Genomic DNA, 24,987 nt, shown 5'->3' on the forward strand with positions numbered 1-24,987 from the left:
AATCTTTTTGGAATAAATTTCCAATGGCAATCCAATAACATTCCAAAATTTAAATTGTGCAGATGTTACCGATTTTTTCTAAATTTTTGGTTTTCCAAAGTTTCATTAAAAATTGAAAAAGTCCACATTACAATTGGTTACCTTTCCATTAGGCCAAATGGTAATTTGAAAAATCTTTTTTTTTGAAAATTCCAATGGTAATCCAATAAAATGGTAAAATTGTTTTGTACAGATCTTGCCAAGTCTCTCTAAAATTTAGGTTTCAGGAAGATTAGATAGGAAGTTGCTAAATCAAAAGGCAAACGTTGCTTAAAAATCAATTGGGAATCATTACACAGTGTCCAGCCTTTTTCACATTTAAGATAAACTGTGTAATGACCAGAAGTTACAGTAGGTCCATCATGGAAAATTATTGCAACTGTTACAAAAGTTTTTCCTGAAATTGATAATCGCTGTCCTGTAAACTTCTTTATTAAAGTATCTAATTTTGAACCATCAGCTTTACAGCGTTGCATCATTAAAATTACATACTGTCCGTATTCCTTTAAAATTAACGTTGAAAACATGTCAGATTGACACTCACTGCATTCCATGCTATGATTAGCATCTTTAACTAATTTAGCAAAAGTGACTGTTTTACTTTCTGGCAATGTTAAATAAATAAACCTTTCAGAATCAACATTAGAGCCACATATATTATAACAGTTTTCACAACTATGTTCCCATTTATAAGAGAGACCAAATAAATTTTCAATGGGAACCCCTTCTTCTTCCAGTACCTGAAGAAAAAACATCAAGAATTCCTGTGCGTCTTGCTGTACATTTTGAGAAAACTGTGTTCGTCCTGAACATACATCTAAAAGTTTTCTAATTTCAGTAGCACTTTCTATTTGAGTTTTATCATTACTCAGCTTTTGAAAAAGGAGACTCAACTCAGAACAGAATCTTTTTCCCTGATTTACTATTATCTGCTCTTGCACACTTTCCAGATAAAATGCAACATTCAGCACTACATTAGCGTAGCAGTTGACACGAGAGCTATTTTCAAAATGACATCCTACAACCTGTTCTTCATTTTCCTTTTTCTTTTTGCTTGCAATTACATCACTCCTCTTTTTTTTCCTCCTCTCTACATCTTCATTACAGATATTCTCATTTCTCCTTTTACGAGACACTACACGTTTCTCCAACACAGGATACTGACCTAAATGAGGAGCATAGCTTCTTCTTAATCTATTATACTCCTTTACACAATTTGTATCAGCACTAACTTTTGAGTCATCAAAGTCTATCATGAATAAACCTGATAATGTTTTCACTCGTGACAAAGCAACATATGCCATACCTTCTTTGAACACAGTTGAACCAATATTCACAAATGCACAATCTACAGTCAATCCTTGAGACTTGTGAATAGTTACAGCATATGCTAGAGAAAACGGAAACTGCTTCCTACGTACATATAAGTCTTTCACAAGCATGAAACGAACTGAACAACGACAAATGTCTTTAACTTCTTCTATCTGATCAAATTTTATTTTTAAACATTCAATTCCATCTTTTTTCTGATAATTAATAAAACCCACAACTCTTCCCATAGCTCCATTAACTAAACCTTTTTCAACATCCAAATTTCTCCTTAAAAATACTCTACAGTTCATGCAAACATATAGATTTTTTTCTAATCCAGCTGTTTTGGAAATGTTCTTCTCTAGTGAATCCAATTTATTTTTCAGTGTGCCTGTTAATGTGATAGTAATTCTTCCATCCTCAATTTTGTCCACTGCTTCCAATTTCCTGATATCTTCCTTTTCCAATTTCAAAAGCTCCTCATTGAATATTGAGCATTCACGTAGAGTTGGCATTAAGCAGATGACACTTTTCTTTTCTGCAATGTTCTTGTATATCTTCTCTGCAACTATTTCTTCCTTTGGAAATAAATTATGTAGCAACCGACTCTGTAATGCTTTTGTGCCAGCTTCAGTGAGTAGTCCAATCCTGATATCTTTCAGAATACTTCCATATTCTTCATCGTTTGCTTGCCTCATATTAGTAGTAAGTTCCTTGTACTCAGAGAAGGACCAAATATTTGCATTACCGATGCTTCCCAATGACTTCTTTGTGTCTTCATGTGTCACAGTATTAAACACTGGTTGTCCTTTAACTGGAGTAAGCTGTAGAAGATCCCCAAAAACTATGACATGTTTTCCACCAAATAACACGTCATAGTCTGTCCTTAGAATTTGCTGCATTCTTAAATGCACAAAGGCAAGCATTAAGTTTGATACCATGCTCACCTCATCAATAATGAGAACTTGCATCTTCTTCAATACTCTTGAAACTTCCAAGCATGCTTCTCCTGATTGGATGAAATGATGTGCATGAGCACTCTTTTTTTTCATGTAGAAATCCGTGATCAATTTTGTTTCTGATCTCTTCATAAATTTGTTGCTGCTCTTCGTTCAGTTGTCTTTCCAAATTTTGTAAGTCTATAAATTCTTCTTGAGCTTGATTCATAGCCGTTTCCACTTCATTCATGGCTATTGATGCTTCATTTTCAACGATTGGTTGTCCTAGGGGATCTTGACTGAGTGTTCCTGAACTTTGGCTGTCCTGAGAACTGTCTCTAGCTACTTCTGCTGCAATTGTAGTTTCCTGTTCAATTTCTTCATTTAACATTTGCAGATAAGTTGAGAATGTACTGCATTGTATGCTGTCTTTGCAAGCATTAAAAGAATCTTCATAGCTTTGAAATTCTCCCAGTAGTTCATCCTCTGTACGCCATGGTTTAAACAGCTGTAAAAGAGCCAAGTTGTAAAATTCCTTTTTGTCAGTACTGTCGCAACTCAGCTTCCTGTGATTTATCAAACTTCCTTTTGTTTGCTTCACCAAACATCCTTCCTCACCAATGACTTTATATTTTCCATTGTTGATGTCTTCTGCGGCTTTCCGTGAATAAATGTAGTTCTGCAGCACCTCATAGAGACACATGTTCTCCAGATGATGACTTCTCTTGGGATAATATGTGTCCAACATGTTTGATTTCAAAATATCTGTACTTTCTGGGTCATTCTCGGCCAAATATTCAATTTCTCCAACAGATTTCAGTACCCGATTTCTCATTGCTGCAAGGCCTAAACTTGCCCAAATTATTCTTCTTGATTTCGAGTAGAGACTTGCAGAAGATAACCTATCTGAACATTCGTAGGATCCAATTTCTCGATGCGATAACATCTTTAAACTGAAACTGTACAGCTTCTTACTGACAGTCTTCTCGTGAGAAATCTCTTCCCACATTTCCTTCAATTCTGTTTTTTCTGATTTCGTAATGTAAGACGTTACATATCGAGCAACAGCAATGGAATTGTCAGCTACATACTGTATATCCATGTTAGCATTCCACATGGATAAAATGACTGGGTTGTAGTCATTTATATTTTTTGATTCTTCTTTTCTTTTAAGGTTGTAGGTATTCTTAGGTGATTTTCTTGTGATAGTATGTCTCACAGATGACATAAAACTGTTTACTCTTCCATTTGAAAGAACAGGTCTAGGAAATCCAAATCGACATTTAGTGTAGTATTTATCTTTGCTCTTGTATTTCCGTCGACAGTATTTTCCACACCGATGACTTTGGAAACGTAAAACTTGCTCCTTTAACTTTTTCTCTTCTGTGCTTTTTGGTATAGCACATGTTGCATATTCTTCAATGTAAGATAACACTGCTTCATCAGCATCTGTTCCAAACTTTGGGGCATCCTTGATCCACAACAGCATATGAATATGAGGAGCACCTCTTGCCTGGTACTCTTTTCTCCAAAAGAAATCCACTACTTCTCCTAGAGGTGGATTTTTTTTATTGCAGATGAAGGACATCATAGCCTCAAATCTATGATTGAAACATCTGCAAACATTAACCGGATCCAATGAGCACAGTTCTCCTGCTGTCTTGTATTCGATGTTTGAATTTGCCTCTCGTAGAAAATCCAGTAAATCATCCCAAGCGTACTCAGCACAGCTTAGGGTAACGAACCATGTTGGTGTTCCTAAATTCCGTAACGTGCATTTTAATTCACCATGGCGTCGGTACCAATATTCATTTGTCCCACGCTGACAAGCCATCAGATTGATCAGTTGTGTTTCCAAATGATCATCTCGGTGCTGCACTTTCTCCATAAAATCCTTAGCAGACACATTTTGTAAATGTACTCCACTTTTTAAAATGTGATTTACTGCATAAGACAGTGCAGACAAGTCGCTTTCAAATAAAAGATGGAACAAATAAGGAATACTTTGTCGAAATCTGGGATCTTCAGCATATAGTCTTGTACTCCGATACTCAGAAGCTGGAATCTGTTCTGGACGTTCATCGTATCGTCCTCCTTTTCCTTTAGGAAACAGCTGGGGAAAACATCGAGCTTCCAAGCTCTCCTCCCATACACTCACGGGAGTTCCTTTTGCTTTCTTCATCTGAAACAGATCAATATTGTCTCCCATAACTTCTTTTGAATGAAGAGGATGTATGCTAAAATGTTCATAAATGTCTTCTTCCTTTGACTTGTCCACTTTTTCAATTTGTCCAGTTGGTGTTTCTGTGTCTTCTTGTAAATCTTCTTCTTCTTCTTCTTCTTCTATATAAATTGATTCATACCATTTGTTATTCCTTTTCAAATACAAATTTGCTCTTTGTACTTTCCGTACATCTACCAGCTCCTGCCAAATCTTCTTATTCTTTGTAGGTACACCATTAACCAGAATAATTAATGGTTCAGTTTCCAAAGTATCCGCATCAATAGTTTCCATATTTTTTTTCAAATCCAAGGGCAAATACACCACTCTACCTTTTAAACCTCTCAGTAAATCTGAAGGAGGTAATTTACCAGTTTTGGGCTCCATACGTACTATGGTCTGGAACGGATGAACACATTGAATGAGTATAGACTCATATGTATTTAATTCAGAAAGTTCAGCAGGAATAGCATCCAATTCTAAATTATTATGTACAGCTCTGGTCGGCATTCTATTTTCCTCTAACTTGTTGTAACAGTATTTACAAATACGCTGATCTTCACCCAATTCAAAACAATTTTCAAGAAATATATATGTGGCAAAATCCTTCCACTTATAATTATCTTCATTTTCACTCTTTCTGTAGAGATCAACATTCCTAGTTTGTTTTCTATAATGAGTTCTGCGGCAACAAATACAAGTAATATTTGGTCTTTCATTAGAGATTATTGCAAATTTTGTTATGTGATCATTAAATGTCTTACTTACAGAGGGTTCTACATTCTCTTCCACTTCTTCCTCATTTACTGTGTCCTTTTCTGCACTGTTTTGTTCAGGACCAAAGTAACAAAACTGAATTTCATCAACAACCTTCTCTACATCTGATACCGATCCACGGAACAGAGTCCTATTCAATTCTTCTAACTTTATTGCTGGACTTTTAGCAAAATACAACCGTCTCACAAACTTTCTCATTTCAGTATGATGAACAGCCAGCATCCTAAAATGATGGAAAACACTATTACACACTTTTCTAGATAGACAAGCCAGAGAATGACCCTGCAAACCAGTATTCTCTCTCACTCTGCATGGATCTAGACTTTTAAGCACCTTAATCTTTTGTTTTACACTTTTTTACTATATTCTCTTAGAAACTCACAAAATTTATCAATAGATTCCTGACGCACAGTGCAAATACTACTACAATTCCAAGTGTACACTGGGGCTTTAGGACGTCTCCCCATAGCCTCATCCGCCATCACTTGTACCTCATCTCTTGGAACCATTATCTCCTTCTCCATTATGCAACCATTTTTCACTTCGTAAGCACGACCTCTGGTGTCAACTGCATGCAGCAAACTATTACTTTGAAAATAGCTCTCTTCATTAAAAAAAGGTTCACTACTTGAACTATGCATCCATTTTCCTAAAAACACTTTACAAAAGTTTGTTCTGTTCACTACTCTTTTCCTTTTGCTTTGTGATTTCAGTACATTAACCATTTTATCTAATGTACGCATCCTATTCAAAATTAAAATGAATAGTTTCCTTTTTAATTCTAATGCCTTTGCTGCAATGGCTTCAATTTCTTTTTTTCTCTTGTAAAATTTTGCCTTTTGCTTATATTTCTTCACATCCTTTATCAAATTGGACATAACTCTTCTCTGAAACATTTTTCTACGTATCTCTTTAAACGCTGTTTTTCTGTTTAACTTAATCTTTATAGTTGCAGAAGGTATATTTGCATTAACTAAATTCTCAATTTTTTCCTGTCCTTTTCTATTGAAAACATTCTTTCCAGTACAGACATTTTGTACATTTTTCCTTTTTTTTAATATGTTCTTTAAAAAATCTTTTGTCTGCTTACCAGAAGATTTTTTCTTTTTCCCAACATGAGCATCTCCAACTAACTTAGGTCCTCCAGTTGTCTTCAAATATAGGTTTTTTTTGTGGTCTTTCTTTACTCTGGATTTTGTAGGCATCTTAAATTTTGTTCACTGCTCTTCAGCAATACCTGAAAAAAACAAAAAAAAAAATTCCTTTATTTTATTTAAATATATTACTACATTTTTTATGTTCTTTAGAAATCTTAAAATACTATAAACCCCTTTCCTATAAATGAAAATCACAATAACACCTTCACAAATTAAATATCTAAAAATAATTCCTGTGTGCACACAAAGTCATGCTTTGAAATTAGACAGAAAACTAAATTTCTTTGCCAATTGCAAAGCATACTTTCTACTACTTTTTAGGCAAGTGAAAAGTACTTTTACAGACTGACACATTATGAATCCACTTTTCAGATTCTGATAAAAGCACATGTCCAAATAGCTTTTTCAGACCAGCACCATGTGCAACCTGGGTGACTGACTACACTCCAGCAAGGGCAACCAGCCTTAGTGATGCTGAATGTATTTGCATTACTGACTGAAACCTCAAACCCCACTCGCTTGTGAATACTGTGCATGATTCCACAGGGTAAGCAGCTGGGTGTGTGCTAAGAGTGTGCTTCTGCACAAAAAAATGGCTCCCCCTTTCCATCTAATGCAACTGTGAAATCACCAGAGCAATACGCAATAAATCTCTGCCTATAATTCCTCTTTGCACACAGAGTCATGTTTTCATATTAGTCACAAAACGAAATTTGTTTGCCAATTTGAAAGCACACTTACTACTCTTTTTTTTGGCAAGTGATAAACACTTTTACAGACTGACACATTTTGAACCCACTTTTTAGATTCTTAAAAAAGCACATGTCCAAACTGCTTTTTCAGAACAGCACCATGTGTAACCTGGGTGACTGACTACACTCCAGCAAGGGCAACCAGCCTTAGTGATGCTGAATGTATTTGCATTACTGACTGAAACCTCAAACCCCACTCGCTTGTGAATACTGTGCATGATTCCACAGGGTAAGCAGCTGGGTGTGTGCTAAGAGTCTGCTTCTGCACCAAAAAATGGCTCCCCCTTTCCATCTAATGCAACTGTGAAATCGCCAGAGCAATACGCAATAAATCTCTGCCTGCAATTCCTCTTTGCACACAGAGTCATGTTTTCATATTAGTCACAAAACGAAATTTCTTTGCCAATTTGAAAGCACACTTACTACTCTTTTTTTTGGCAAGTGATAAACACTTTTACATACTGACACATTTTGAATCCACTTGGATTCTTAAAAAAGCACATGTCCAAACTGCTTTTTCAGACCAGCACCATGTGTAACCTGGGTGACTGACTACACTCCAGCAAGGGCAACCAGCCTTAGTGATGCTGAATGTATTTGCATTACTGACTAAAACCTCAAACCCCACTCGCTTGTGAATACTGTGTATGATTCCATAGGGTAAGCAGCTGGGTGTGTGCTAAGAGTCTGCTTCTGCACCAAAAAATGGCTCCCCCTTTCCATCTAATGCAACTGTGAAATCACCAGAGCAATACGCAATAAATCTCTGCCTGTAATTCCTCTTTGCACACAGAGCCATGTTTTCATATTAGTCACAAAACGAAATTTCTTTGCCAATTTGAAAGCACACTTACTACTCTTTTTTTTGGCAAGTGATAAACACTTTTACAGACTGACACATTTTGAATCCACTTTTCAGATTCTTAAAAAAGCACATGTCCAAACTGCTTTTTCAGACCAGCACCATGTGTAACCTGGGTGACTGACTACACTCCAGCAAGGGCAACCAGCCTTAGTGATGCTGAATGTTTTTGCATTACTGACTGAAACCTCAAACCCCACTCGCTTGTGAATACTATGCATGATTCCACAGGGTAAGCAGCTGGGTTTGTGCTAAGAGTCTGCTTCTGCACCAAAAAATGGCTCCCCCTTTCCATCTAATGCAACTGTGAAATCACCAGAGCAATACGCAATAAATCTCTGCCTGTAATTCCTCTTTGCACACAGAGTCATGTTTTCATATTAGTCACAAAACGAAATTTATTTGCCAATTTGAAAGCACACTTACTACTCTTTTTTTTGGCAAGTGATAAACACTTTTACAGACTGACACATTATGAATCCACTTTTCAGATTCTTTAAAAAGCACATGTCCAAACTGCTTTTTCAGACCAGCACCATGTGTAACCTGGGTGACTGACTACACTCCAGCAAGGGCAACCAGCCTTAGTGATGCTGAATGTATTTGCATTACTGACTGAAACCTCAAACCCCACTCGCTTGTGAATACTGTGCATGATTCCACAGGGTAAGCAGCTGGGTGTGTGCTAAGAGTCTGCTTCTGCACCAAAAAATGGCTCCCCCTTTCCATCTAATGCAACTGTGAAATCACCAGAGCAATACGCAATAAATCTCTGCCTGTAATTCCTCTTTGCACACAGAGTCATGTTTTCATATTAGTCACAAAATGAAATTTCTTTGCCAATTTGAAAGCACACTTACTACTCTTTTTTTTGGCAAGTGATAAACACTTTTACAGACTGACACATTTTGAATCCACTTTTCAGATTCTTAAAAAAGCACATGTCCAAACTGCTTTTTCAAACCAGCACCATGTGTAACCTGGGTGACTGCCTACACTCCAGCAAGGGCAACCAGCCTTACTGATGCTGTATGTATTTGCATTACTGAGTCCAACCTCAAACCCTTAAAGTATTCCTTATTTTTACCAGTACACCTTAATTTATCGTGAAAACATAGTCCATATTATTTTACATGTTCCTCACATTTAAATTTCTCCCAAAACAGAAAATAATAAACACAACTTCAACAAAAGGAATTCCATTTCTATTATTCATTTCTTAATTTACCATATACATCCCCTCTCAAACTCTAAACTCACCTTTAAAATTAGTTAGCTGTGAAAGAAATGTGGCACTCAAACAGCAGATTATCAGAGCCAGGATCTCTGTTCTTTACACCTCTCTCCTCTCAGCAGAACCAGATAATGGCAAACTTTCCCTCTCTTTTTCCACACATATACATGTTAATTTCAAATCTCAGTGCTTCCCCCTTTTTTTCAAATGTAATCACACATTTCTATTGGTTGAAAACCAACCCTTTTCAAAAAGTACCCTTCCCCCAACTTGACTTCTGCCTAGTACCCTTCCCCCAACTTGACTTCTGCCTGCTACCATAGCAACAGCTAATGGAACACTGCTGTGTGGAGTTAGGTCAGAAGTTCGCCACACAATGTTTCAATTCCACAGAGCAAGAGTGCTTGACTTTTCAAACCTAACAGCAAATCCATAGTACTGTTCTTTGGTAACACATTTTTCTGTACCAATACAAAACATGCTTCTATTAATTTACACATACAGCCTAGTTTTTATTCTAGAATGGTATGAAACAGCCAATCAGTTCTTTTTTTTATAAAAAAATATGTATGCCTCCATTTCCAAACTGTCTTTCATTTCTTTTTACCATTCTACTGAATTACACCTCCTGAGTGCATCCAGTTCTCCTTTGAAGATGTTCACAGTGTGGATTGTAGGGCACAGCTATGTCTTCTGGAGTGAAAAGTATGCAGAGAATACAGATATGGTGAGAGACCTTGCTTTGCCAAATGTAGACATTAAATGGATTGCTCAGAGAGGGTTAAAGTGGCACCAATTGATGCCATTGGTGAAATCCTTCATGCAAATCCAACACCCTGACCTCATAATAGTGCACTGTGGTGGCAATGACCTAGGCACTTTGACAGAGGTAGGTCTGGAAATGCTTATGAAGGAGACCTTCGCACAACTGTTTTCACTTTTCCCTAAAACTGCCTTTGTGTTTTCTAACATATGCCAAAGGCAAAAATGGAACTGGTCCAATCAATTTTGTCCGCAGATTGACAAAGCAAGAAAGCACGTCAACAAGTCTGTTTCTGCTTTCCTCCGTGACTATGGTATGGGTTCCATTTACCACAACAACTTGCGTTCCGACATGCAAGACATTTATAGAGGAGATGGTGTGCACTTCAATGATGAAGGGAACAGAGTCTTCCTCTTGAACCTTAGACTCTGCATCGGTACTTACTTGTAGGTACCACTAAAAAATCACTTCATAAACACAACGGCTCTTTTTAGAGCCCCCTAATATCTAAACTCTTAAATCTGCATTTCATTTTTTTTATTTTATTTTTTTTCTACCGTACGCGTACGTTGAGCTTACCGTACGCGTACCCCGCGATTTTTTTTAAAATCAATAAATGTTTTCTTTGTACTTTTCTGTCCTTCTTTGACCCCCTTACAAATGTTAGGGGGTCTGTAACTCTCTCCCTTGCCCCCTTTTCAAGATATCACTCTTTTTTTTCTGAGTGAAACACACGAAATGGCGGCCGCCGCTTCCTGGTTTCGACCGATTCGAATGTTTACTAAGATCTAACAGCCAATCAGAATCGCGCTCGCGCACGCCACCGTACGCGTACGGTAAGCGCACCGTAAGCGCACCGTAAGCTGGCTCAGATATATATACATTGATTTAAAGGCTATTTTCTCAGAATCTACTGAACAGATTTACACCAAACCTACAAAAGGCACTTCCTTGACCTGAGGACTACCTCTCTGCCAAATTTCAAGTAATTCTGTTCAGCCGTTCGGGCTGTAGCTGTGTCTAAAGGTCCTATGGAAAAATGCATGGGAAAAACGCGTTTTGGGACCCCCCTTTTATCTCAGCCCCCGCTTGACGAATCCCCCCGAGACTTTCAGGGTAGGAGCGGAGCGTAGCGCCCCACCTATTTTGAAAAATTCGCGAGGATTCGTCGACCGGCGCCAAAGTTATTCAAAATAGAATGTTGCGGATTTCCTATGGAAACGTGGTCCTAACTATAACTACTATATATATGTATATATATATATATATATATATACATATATATATATAAAATATATATAATTGCATTTTTATATAGCCAAACTCGACCTGAAGGGATCAGAGCGCTCTGCACGAGAACCAGTTGTATGACAGACAGACACAATCATTTTTTAGGCACAGGGAGATTAAGTGATTTGTCCAGATTCATAGGATGTTTGAGCCATAGGCCAGACTGAAACCTGGTTCCCCAGCTTCAAAATCAGGTTCTCTAGCCGCTATTGTGTGATTTGGCTTACCAAATTCGCTTCTTAGAAAGTGCCCTCATTGCAATGCATAAGAGTCTATTTTAGATCTGAAACGTGCACCCGATCAATAATTTTTTTGTAACATTCCATTCTTTATCTCATTCATGCATTATATACAAAAAGCAATGTTTTGTGATTTTGTGAACTTCAAGACACATTGGGGCATATTTACAATAAACTGGCAGAGCGAGGCGTAGCCTCAAAATTGCTATTGTCATTCTCTGTCAGTTTAAAAATGAAGGGATGCTCCGGATTCACAAGAATGTGGTGCACACCTGCGTTTCCCCTAGCACTGACACTAAATCTAGCTGCCTAGTGCCAATACAGGCACCGTTGCACCATAGTGCAAGGGTGTCTGCGTTGCAGAGAATGATTGTTCATGTGAAGGAAGGTGTCCCATCCTGTACATAAGCAATCACTAATGGCAATTTGTAACTTCTTTGTGCAGCACACATAGAATTACAACTCATTATTATTTAATGATTGTTTATGTACAGGAAGGGAATCCTTCCTGCACATAAACAATCACTAGTGGCGATTTGCTTTTCTATGCTTGCTGCACAATGCAGCACACATAGAAACAGCAAAAATAGGAGAAATAGATAATTGTGCCTCATTTCAACAGGTTAAGACCAGGCTTTCCCTGGTCTTATTTTGGCCCTGCCCCATAATGTAAGCCAGCATGCTAGCCCCTCCATAAACAAATACGCCACTCTGCTGACATTATGAAGAACAATACGAGCCACAGCACTTAGGACGTAAGAGAAAGATGGCAGTGCGTAAATGAGCCAGAGCTGGGTACGAGAAGCGCCGGTCACAGACATGGTAAAGGAAGATGGCGGCACAAAGGGACATCCAGTGCCGGCTGGCTTCAGGCATGTGCGATCTCTAAAACGAGTTTGGACTGCTTGTGTTCCTGGATGACGACACAGCAGATATACCTGCAGAAACAGTAAGGAGTGCACAAAAAAACTTCAAACAAATGTGTTGTGGCTCGTTTAAATGCTGCATCTTCATAACTGTAAACAGGGCTAGCTCACCTGAGAACACAATCTTGCAATGCCCCAGCACAGTGTGCCACACTGAAGCTGAATGCGTCACATGTAGACCTTCCAATTTCAGAGGACACTAGTAAAATGCTGACCCAGCTCACTGCAGACTACATTTTCTTTGTCAGCCTTGGCAAATTAGACTTGCTGGAATAATCCAATATACTGCAGGTTGTCTTCAAACATAAGAAAACTAAGGAATGTAATTAACAGAAATATGCCCAGGCTAGGGCTGCCCGATGTAAAGGACACTGGTGGGTTTGCAAGGCGTTGTGCTTCATTTTCTCAGCATACTTCTAGACTCTTATAGTTTTTGTGAATATCTTCAGTCTTCCCATTTACTTGTGTTTGTCAACTGGTGTAGTGTCTGTAGATTTCTTCAGTTTTACAATCTTCTTTTGACTGTCAACTTCAGGAAAACCAGTTGTAACACATGGGTCTGTCTCCAAATTGTGGTCAGAAATATGTTGTGATGAATGGCTAGTAGCCGAGGAGTATCTCTGAAGATTGTTTATTAGTCTTATTTGCAGGATTGTATCCAAGTACAGCAGCCCCACCAGGAGCACCCTGCCTGCTGCTCAGCCCATTCTTCAAATGTCACACCTCACTACACAGGTACCAAAACATTTCATTCATCTCCATCACACTAATATTCCACTCAGAACACTCACACTGGCCGAGCAGCTAGGAGCCAAGCTAGCAGGGGAGATGCATGAATACATTAGGAATATATAACATTCTTTCTAAAAGTAGTGGGCTGTACTACTGCCCAAATTAGTATTACTAATGACAACTTCTACTCAGGGGGTTTGAACAGCTCTGCCCCAAGATAATTCCCAAAAATGTGGGTTGTTTTACAAAGCAATTTCCACAAGCATTTGCTCAAAAATGGCTTAGAACGTGTGGGATTGTGCTACACAACCAGTGATGTCACCACATGTTGCCTCTGACCAGCCTGAACCCATAAATGAATATGCACACCAATACATATTTAGAGAGAAGTGATACTGTGGAAAGTTCATAACTGGACCCAGAAGGTCCTGGTTTTTTAGACATATGCAATACCTGTTTCGACCCTGGTCAAGTTACTTCATATCTCACCCTGCCTGGATACCCATATCTGCTAATATGAGTGACTAGAAACAAGCTGTAGACTATTGTAAAAGTATATATAAAAACACTTGGATACATATTTGACTGATTCAAAAACACTTGATAACTTGGATATACAGAAGGAAAAAAAAAAATTTAGTTAGCAAATCCAATATGTACAGTAACAGTGTTATAGGGCCTGTCCCGCCAAAAGAATTGATGGCACTGACAAATGCACTGTGTGGGTATGTTTTCATCTAAATACATGGATGAGACACAGCAAACATTCCACGTAATGTTGTGTTGGTTCACGCGATATACAATGCTAGTTCCTTCTTTAAAGAGTACCACTCACAGGTCTGCAGGGATGTCTCTCTCTTTGTGAACGTCTCTCCTTTCGTTATATCCTGCAAGGTGGTTTCACACTGAAACTGGTCTCCAGGCCCTCACTCAATAAGAAGCAACCATTAATAAGGCAATGAGGAAGCAACCACACAGAGAGAGGACTCTTCCTCCTTCACTGACAAATAAAATATCAATGAGACAACTGGACACACCCAATAACCATAGCACTTCCAATGTAAAGAGGCAACGTGGGCGTTGAGGGACCCTAACATTTAAATCAGTAACACACTTGTAAACCTGCAAATAGAACAATGTGCACCAAAGGAAATGTACAACATAACAGAAGCACTCCTTGAGAATACCTCCACTGATGTGCATCAACTGGCACCATGGCTGATCAGGTTGCAGTAGTATGACAACAATAATAAATACAATTCAAATCAAAACTTTATATGGCAGTATTGTGGGAGCCATAAAAGCTATTCACGAACAGAAAATGCTAAAAACATTTTACAACATAACAATTTAAATTATGATTTGACCAATCCATAAAATGCCTCAGCTAGAATGATAAAATATCTCGTAAAGTGCTAAATTCGAGCAGCATATCTCATCAGTGCATTGAAGTTCGTGCCCGCATGACAGCCTTTAAAAATGTGCCCACATTAAAAGACACTTCATCATTATGTAAAACTAATAAGAATCTAAGAGTGGGTCTGCATTGATTTAGGCTATACCAGTACTTCTTTTTAAATTGTTGTTAAAAACAACTTGGAATATTACTAGTACATTTGGAGAAAATGATAAAATGAAGCATAGTCTGTTTAGAAACATCGTCAAATGGGCAAGATATGGAATCAAGATGCTGTTTATAGCCCAGGGGAAGACACAACAGGTACTTAACAGTGCCTGATCTAAACAGAATTATGCTTTTCTAAGCACTCACACTTACATGGCATAGTTTTAGCTGGCTCTTTCATCAGAAATTCTTACTTGCAAGCCATCATCTACAGTGCCACCAGGGCCACAGTGTCAAAAGGCCTGACTTCAGACCTCTCATTACTGTCAATCAACAGTGCCAGGTCAGTAGGTGTCAAGATTGACAGGTAGGGGAGTTAAAAAAAATTTTTTCCTAATGACCCTATATAAGTGCAGATATACAGCTGTTTACAGTGTTATACAATAGAATGTTTCCAGATCACTATATTGGAGTGTATATAGCTAAAACCTTTTGGGTATCCAAATATTTGTATACATTTATCAAGAAACAATTTGAAAATATACCCATCGCAGCTTCAATTATATACTAAATCCAAAATAAAAATTAATCCATATGGAAAGAATTAGCACAAAATAAATATGTACAAATTCAAACAGAAATGTTAAAAAAATATCATACGTCTGGGAGTTCTGAATATAATATCTGCTAAAGCTGAAGAATAAAAAAAAATGACTGGAAAGCTATAATTAATTTCAGCCACTATCAATGTTTCAGGCTGCATCTCAGGCCATCATTTTTTGCACACCATGCATCCTCAGATTATACCCAGCTATATGCAAATCAACCTTGGTCCTTCTCCAGTAGGAACAGACCAGCCCAAACAGTTAAGGAAGGGCCGAACAGAACTAGAAGAGAACCAACCAAGTCTGGTTTTGGTCAATTTCAGTTTGGTGCAGCTTGCTCCAAGTGACACAGTGAGCATTGGTTCTATGTCTGGGTATAATCGTCGCACTTTAAGGTGCCACATAAAATAACACAAACAAAGTAATGATGAGAGGAATGCTTCAATTAATCTTAGGCACTGGTAATTAATTGGGGCTGCATCCCTGTCCCCATTTGTTTGACCAACATGCCACCTCAAATTAGACCCAGCATCCTTGGTTCTGCTCCAATAGGAGCAATCAAGCCCTACTGTCAAGCCAGGTCCTCTCCAAACTAGAACATAAGCAATCCAAAGCTGGTTTTAGCCGATTTGGGTCACTTCATTTGGGTGCAACTTAGTTTTAGTGGCTCAATGAGCACAGGCCCTGTGTCTGTGCATATGTGTCAAACGCAGGGCATAACAACCAAAGACTACATTTGATTTTTGGTTGCTTGTGTTCCAGTTCAGAAGGGGCCTACTCTGGTACTTCAGGATGGACAGTTCAATTGGAGCAGGTTCAAGACTGATTGACATATTCTTGAATCTTGTCTGAGGTGTCATGGTGGGCAAAAGAATGATGGACTGAATGTAAACCACAGTAATTACCAGTGGCTGAGATGAATTCACGCATTGGACTCATCCCTTTTTTTGTACATCAGTAAAATACTCTTTGTTAAATGAGAATAACCAGACTTGGGTCCCATGCTCACTGCCCCATAGGACTCAGGCTACACCCAACTAAAGAGACCCAAATAGCCAAAAGCGGTATTGAATTTCTTGTGTTCTGTTGACAGGGACTCTGATCTGGAACTTTAAGGTTGGACTGTTCCATATGGCTGGTTCCTGTCTGAGGTAACTGTTAGAAAGGGTGATTTCAGTTGGCAGTGGTATGCACCCTGTCCAAGTAGGGACCCCTCCTTCTTGTCAGGGTAAGGGAGTTGCACATCCAAGATAACCCCTGCTCACTCCATTGGTAGCTTGGCACGCACAGTCAGGCCTATTTCAGAGGCAATGTTTAAAGTAATTGTGCATAACAGTGGAGTAACACAATGAAAAGACTACAAATGGACAGTATAACAGTTTATAAAAATAAAATATCTTTTTCCAAACCACACAAGACCAAAATGACAAGCAACCAACATACAGAACTCAAAATATGACTTTTTAAAGGTTTCAAGCGATTCTGTTCATAGAACTCTATGGATGCCATGATGTTACACAAAATACGTTAGATGCATTAAAATCCTCATAGAAAAAAGCTGCAGAAGAGGGAAGTGTCAGAAAACACAGCGATGCGTCGATTTCTTAGTCTCTGCAGAGGCGATACATCAGTGTAGAGACAAATCCGGACTGTAAGGGAAAGCGATGAGTCAAAATCCAAGACAGTTCTGGTCTGCGGGTGATGCGGTGGAAAACTTGGCCTACAGGTGCGATGCGCGGTAATCCGGATGCGAAGAAGGTCAATGCAGCTGGGGCAAACAGGCACTGCGTCAATTTCTTCAGCTGATATCACACGATGTGTCGATCTTCAGGTCTCTTGTAAATTTGTGCAGCAGGAACAACCTCCAAGGGCACAAAACAGAAATTGGAACCACTTGGCAGGTCAGGACTCCCAGCAGTGAAGTTCAGGGATGCTGCAGGTGAAGTCTTTGATTGCCCTTCTTAAAAGGAGGCAAGCCCTTAAAGAAACTTCACAAGCAGAATCCAAACCAAAGGCCAGTCCTTTTTCTCTCCAAAGAAGAAAGAGCAACTGCAGGCCAACCAAGCACAGCAACACACAGCAAAGGGGCAGTACTCATCCTCACAGCTCTTCAGCTCTTCTCCTTGGCAGGGTCTCCTCAAAAGTGTTTTAAAAGTCTAGGGTTTTAGGTCCAATGCTTATACCTCAAGTAGGCATTCTTCTTCTTTGTAGTGCACAAGTTCTTGCCTTGCCTGTTCTTGGACCCAGTCAGTCTCCAGGGGGGAGGGGGGTGGAGACAGCATTGAGGGAGGACAGGCACATCCCTATTCAGGTGTCAGTGACAACTCTTCCGACCCTTCTAGCTCAGGAAAGCCCATCAGCGTGGTGATAGGCCATCAGGATATGCAGGTCACATCTCAACTCAATTTGTGTGACTGTGTAGAGTGAATGTATAAACAGGCTCCTGTCAGTCTAAACCAGAAGTCGATTCCACACAGTCAGATGCACAGGATGGTTAAACAAGAAAATGCCCACTTTCTAAAAGTGAAATCAAAGAAAACAGCCTGATGCACTCGGATGTTAGACAGTAAACATTGTTAAACACTTATACAAAAATTAATAGCATGCAGTGTGCACCTTCAGAGGAGGTACCGCCCAAACCTACTTATTCATAAACTGAAACAGAATCTGTCTTTTTGTGTACGTGTATTTTAGATTATACCATTGATAAACCGGGAGATATCAACAATCCTGAAGAAGGTAGTCTTTCCAGTGTGTTACCCACCGAAACGAGTCAATGCTCTTTGTGTGTAGAAACGAGATTACTTGGATAACTGCCAGTTAATGAAAAAAGTTTATGAAAAATATCTCAACTGTGACAGATAATCCTGAAGTTACTGGTGACTCTATACAATGATATGAATAATTTCTGTATACTGTTTTCTCCCGTTTGTGTGTCTTATGTTTCGAAATTGTAGAAAACGTTTTTTATTCTTGTCACATTTGAGTTTGTACAAAATATGCAAAGATATTTTAAATGTTTCCAACATGATTATATCTTAATTTAGTTGTTTTTATCATATGAAATACATTTTTGATATATATATATTTTGAGATTCGATACATTTATGTTCTGATGATGCGGGTTATATAAATTGTATCGTTGTAACTGTATGGTGTGATTGAGGCCAAAAGAGGATACTTGTTTTTTTACTTATGTCTATTTGGTGCTCTACCTCTTTCGGTGTTAAGAGCCCCTCTCATTGTTGAGAGAAAAAGAACTACCACAGAGCAAACTGTTGATAGTATAGATCTCAAAGTGGCATATGCCCATGCTTAAGTGCAAAGGTGAAGGTGCTGTCCATGCGTTACATGCTAAGACTTGAAAACACGTGTCCCATGCAATATATACATAACCATGACCGAAAAAAAAAACTCAAACACCAGTGAACAGTGGGGACTAAAAAATGCAGGTAAACCGAGAAAGCTAAAAAAGCGTACCTCCCGCCCAGAAAAACACTCTGCTTCAACACGTTGTCGAAGCTTATCCACAACACTGACTCCGTACCGCACATAAAAACGAATATTTAAAAAAGCGAGACTGAGAGAAACGAGTGTTAAAAAACTATAATACCATGCACTGATGGAAAAACTTACCAACCGTGAAATGCTCGGTAACATGAAAAAATTGGAGGAACCCGCCGCAGCTGCGAGAAACAGCCCCCTTGTTGAAAGAGACCAAGCGTATCAACAAGTAGTAGAAGCCGGTCCACAACACTGACTCCATACTATGCATGAAGAAAAATAGTATAAAAAAGTGCAACAGAGATAAACGGATGTCAGGGAGTGTCTACATGCGATAATGAAGAGACTTACCGCCGCAACAGAGAAAAACATCAATCTTGTGCGAAGGAATCAAGCGTCCAAACGTCAGTATTGCGCTGACACGGAGAAAAAGAAAAGAGGTGTATCTGACCCGGATGTGTGGGAACTAACCCAGAAGTAAATGACGATCATGGAACTGGGTATTATGAAAAGGGAGAAAATCATACCCGGCCAATGTGAAGAAACAAACAAAAACCGATCCCAGGACTCCGCTCGAGACGTATAACAAAATAATGTGACAAAGCGCCAAACAGAAACAGCATAACATTTGCGAATAATGGACGTTGAAAACACATCTTGCTAGAAACATATAGTGGATGCCATAATGCGCACCGTGGTGCTCAGGCCATATAATGGGTGACCAATTACCTCACATTTTACAGGTGCAAAACATTAAAAACATGTGTATAATCAGTTAATAGAAAAAAGAAAAGTACGTGCAATAACGAGCGTATGTCATAGGTATTCCATTGTACAAGAAGCTTCAGGAACTCGGGAAAAATGTCCACTTGATGCATCTAACTGTGGTTTAACAAATAAATAACAGACTTTGTTTCCCAAACAAAGTAACCACAAAACTAAGTGAACCTCACAGGTAAAAGTTGAAGCCACTATAATATGCTTCACATCACTCACACATTACACATGTAAAACATAATAACATGTATAAGATTAATGAATAAAAAATGTAAATGCAATAATGAACATATATCATGGGTATTCAATTGTACAAGAAGCTTCAGGACCTCGAAGAAAAAGTCTATTATTTGCCTCGAGGAAGTTACCGCAGAACGGGGTTGGCTTCAGACCTTTTGAACTTCTGTATGGGCACACTGTGAGAGGACCTCTCAGTTTGGTGGAGGAGGGCTGGGAGCAATCTCCCAGGATGCCACCCCAGGATGTATTCAGTTACATGCTGGCCTTCCGTAACTAGACAGCCCGCATCCCGAAACTCACCCTTTTATGGGGTTTTCACTGTGTTACTGCATGCACAAATACTTTACACATTGCAGGGCTTATTTATAAGCCCTTTCCGCCACTGGTGCGTCATTTATAATGTGGTAAATAGTGACGTACCAGCAGAGCAAAGGGCTTGTAAATAGGCCCCTGCCTCTTTACTTTAGCCTAACTTCTCTGTGGCAAGCAACCTGAGGGTGAGCAGAGGTAAGCTTTTAGGGCCTCATTTACAAGGTCATTGACCCCCTGGTGCATCAATTTGTTTTGATGCACCAGCAGTGCAGTGTGCCTGCCCATATTTAGAAAGCTATTTAAAGTCACCTTGCATGCCTTTTCATGGCCTTGGAGGAATGGGCCCCTTTCATTCATTACTCAACATGAACGGGGCGTTCCATGAGTATTGTTGTGGGTGATCCCAAACAACATCTATGTAACCTGACACATTCCCAGATTTACAAAGTCCGGCTGACCCAACACATTTTTGTAAATGAGGGCCTTAGTGTGTACTACACTTACCCTGACTAGGATTGTGGTTCCTGCTTGGACAGGGTGTATACCTCTGCCAACCAGAAACCCAATGTCTACAACCTGTCATTTTCCAAATAGTTACATGTTAAGTTCAGGTATGATATTTTGCTCACAAGGACGTTTTGCCTGTACTGGGTGAGTGCAAACTATGGGAACAATTGCTGTCCAGTTTGTCAATGGGAGACTGAAGTGATACCACACTTATTTTTCTTTTGTCATTCTTATAATGGTCCTTGAAGGAAATGGATTGTACGTATTTGTCAACTGTTGAAGGTCAGGCAGCATCTAGAAGCATTGAGAGTTTTAAGATTGAGCACCAATGGCATTATAGTCCACAACTTGACTGAAATCCTGAGGTCTGTGTGGATAATGGAAAAGAGGTTTGTGTACCGAAATCCAAAGAAAAGGTGGAATTGGACATCTATTATCAAGCTTATGTTGTTAGCCAAAAATATGAACCAAGGATAAGCGATGTACTGATTCTAACTTAGGGTTTCTCTTGATGAATTTTGATTTGATTGTTTTTTTTTATCCTTACATTTGTTTGTGATTGACCTTTTTATTTTGCGTGTTTTATGGACATTTCATCCAAAATAAATGATGGAAAATACAATTGTCAGTTGCTAAGATTAAGTCCACACATCACATGTTGTGAACCTTTGTTGAAAGCCAGCCAATAAGGTGATAGGGTAAGAGCTTATCGTTTTTGGAGCATTACCTGAAAAGAATTATGTTAAGGTGAGTTTATTTTGTTTCTCTTTGAAAGCAAGAATTTCCAGGAGAGGAGGTACAAAGCTTTCAAGTGACCATGAAACACCTACTACTTTCTAAGTCAGATAAAAAGAAGAATGGGTATGTGAGGCTTTGTGAACAATGAAAGACAATTACTAATGTTGGGATGATTACAAAAAGGTGAGGGGGAAGAAACATCCACTCAAGTTTTTTCTGCACATTGAACATTCCACATAATTAGTCTAATACATTCTGTGCCAATATTAAATTTTCCTAAGATATCAGGACTTACTATTTCATCATCAAATATGACCTCTGGTTGCATGAAGAATGTTATGTTATGGTAGCAGTAGTTGTACAGCACACATTCTGCCATTGGTATAGAATCTGTTTTCACCAATTTGGAGACTGTCCACATGGGTTCTAGGGAGATTCTCTGAAGTTAAAGCCTGATTCAGTTTGCAGGTGTTCAAGTTTTCAGATTCACAGTCAAACTCAAGTTTATCCACCTCCTTATATAACTGGATCGGCCAATGTATCTTTGTATGTATGTATTGGTATATTGTTATATTTCAATCCTAGCTGTAAAGCAATGAAGCACTGCACTTAACAAGAGAGGTTGAGAGACAAGCTACAAGATCATTCACATCGAGTGGGGATTACACAAATACATTTTACATTTATTAGGCACTGAGACTAAGAGGCTTATTTACAAGCCCCTTGCGCCGCCAGTGCATCACTTTTTACGTGGGAAAAACTGACGCACCAGCAGCACAAGGGGCTTTGTAAATATGCCCCTAAGGGTTTTACTTAGAATCGCATGATCTTGAGTCTACTGCAGAGGCCAAGATTTGAACCTGGTTTGCAGAGGCTGCCATTCGAATCACTAGGTCACACAGAATCATTTGCACATTATTAGAACTCAGTATTTAATTTTTTTTCTTTCATGTTGAATAATGACCTACTTCACGATGATATTCCTCAGCAATATGAATGGCGGTATATGAGATCTTGTGATTGCTAAGGAAGGAAAACTAAAGGACTCAAAAGCCAATGCCAGTAGGATCAAAGGATCAATTTTGGCCCCCATTTTGTTTCATTATGCTGCCAAAAATAGCAATCAAGGGTCAACAGAAAAAAACTTGACTAATAGGTTAGAGGTCTGAAGGATACCAGCCTATCCTGTCCACCATAGAGGTCAAAATCTACTTTAAGGTAGAACACACACACACACACACAGCTAAAGCTAATATTACTGTATGATCCATACTGAGCCCATGAAGGGGAGTAGAGGTGAGTTGGTGCTACCTCAACTGAAAAGCATGAAAGCCAAAAACTTCACTTAATTGTTCTTTACTTCTAAGAGCGGATAATAAATAACTTCAACATCTCTCTAGGTTTAACATTGATACTCAATGCAGGGAGAAAAATTAATGAAAAACACGTATCTTTGATGTAACAGCCACTTTGGGCACATCATAGAAAAAAACATGTTAATTATCAACCAAAGAAACATTTGAAACAATGAGAGAGACACAACGGCCACCCTTCCAGTACTATCTCTTATTGATTTAAAAAAAAAAAGACCTAACATGCTTCTGTCCAGCCCAGTGAACAAATGTATCCCCTTTCATGCATATAACTCAAATGGGGTAGTTTGCATATAAGCTCAAGCCATATTCTCACTTCAAAGACCCAAATCCTGCCTCTCATCTCAAAGATATCATATCCTTCATCATTCCTTAATGGACTAACCTAATCAATCGTTCTCTGATACAAGGAATAGTGCCAGACACCCTTGATGTAGGTCAGGGGATTAATGGGCTATTATAAAAGAGGTATTGACACACAAACAACTTGAATATAGAAATTGTCCTCATATAGCCAATCTTTCCTACCTCTCTAAAGTCCTAGAAAACTGCTTTGGCCTCCAATTTAACCAATTAATTTCAGATGGCAGCCTTTTGGAAACCTTAATTAGATAAATTGGTTTCTCCTGATATTTTCTAACAGTCTCCATGTTGTTATCAAAGGAAACAGATTCCTTTTTATTTTAATGAACCTGTCAGCAGCATTTGATAGGGTAACCTGAATTGTGGTTAAGGAGAGAATGAGAATATATGGAACATTTCTAAACTCATTCTCCACTTACTTGGAAAACTGATGCATCAAAACCATTTTTAGAATGTCTCTCCTCCCCACCCCACCCCTGCTCTCTTCAGAAAGGTAATTCAGAAGGCTTGTTCCTCTCCCTCAACTCTTTTCAACAAACATATGAATGTACTTGCCCTCTTTGTAAGGAAGTTAGCTATGTCCTCCCCTTTTATAGTGACTGTACTCTGTTTGGAAATTTCATTGCAAAACGAAATTACCTAATTGTTGCAGATCCTCAAAATCATTAATTCATGGAAACATTGGGACTGTTTTTTAGGTCTTTTGAGCTGTACAAAGTATAAACTTAATCTATGAGTATTGGTCTAAAATTGTTTTTATTCTCTAAATACAGATTATTACTGATTATGGACAACACGTGTTTCACAACAACATGTCTCTTCATCAGGGCCAAAAGATAAAGTCTCTGTACAAATGTTAGTGAGGATATTTAAACACAATGGTCCTATTTCACAAAAGTAAACTTAGACCAAAAGTCTAAGTTTAGACCTAAAGACCAACTTTACTACCAATAAAGTTAGACATCTGTCTAAGTTAGACTTATGGTCTAAACTTAGAACACAAGTCTAACTTTAGTAGTAGTAAAGTTAGACTTTAGGTCTAAACTTGCACTTTTGGTCTAAGTGTATCTTTGTGAATCAGGCCCAATGTGTAGATGATACTGTGATAGTTGATATAATCTTCTTGATTTTCATGAATACTGAGGATCCAGTGTGTGCACATAGTATATTTCTTTTATTCAGACGAATATTTGCCTTGAAACACGTGTTGGCCTTAACCAATAATATCCTGTATTTTGTGAATAGAAACAATTTTAGACCAATACTCATCGATTACGTTTTTACTTTGTACAGCTCAAAAGACCTCAAAAACAGTCAGAATTCTTTGTGTTACATACAGGACAGGAGGGTTAAGTCCTGGTATTCCATTTGAGGTCTTGTGTCAAACCTATTTGACAGCCTCTGTTACCCTTCCCTCTCAACTTAAGCTCAAACCGCAATCCGGAAATCCGCAAATCCGGAATCAAGCATCCTAGGATGCTTGATTCCGGTCCAGGGAAGACATGGCTTGGCAGTTCGGGCTGGACTGTTCCCATGAGGCACAGGGTCAAGACTGATTTGCATATGGCCATGTCTAAACTGGGGTGGTGTAGTGGGCAAAAGAACGATGGATTTAACCCAGATCTCTTGACTGGGGGAGAATGTCTGCATTGTCAGCATTCCGTCCATCATTTGTTTGTTGTAACGCTTTTCGCCCTAAGTGGGATGGGTATTCCCAGACGTGGGACCCGTGCTCACTACGCCACTGGAGTCAAGCTATCCTG

The sequence above is a fragment of the Triturus cristatus genome, chromosome 9 (genome assembly GCF_964204655.1).
Source record: "Triturus cristatus chromosome 9, aTriCri1.1, whole genome shotgun sequence".
NCBI classification, from domain to species: domain Eukaryota; kingdom Metazoa; phylum Chordata; class Amphibia; order Caudata; family Salamandridae; genus Triturus; species Triturus cristatus.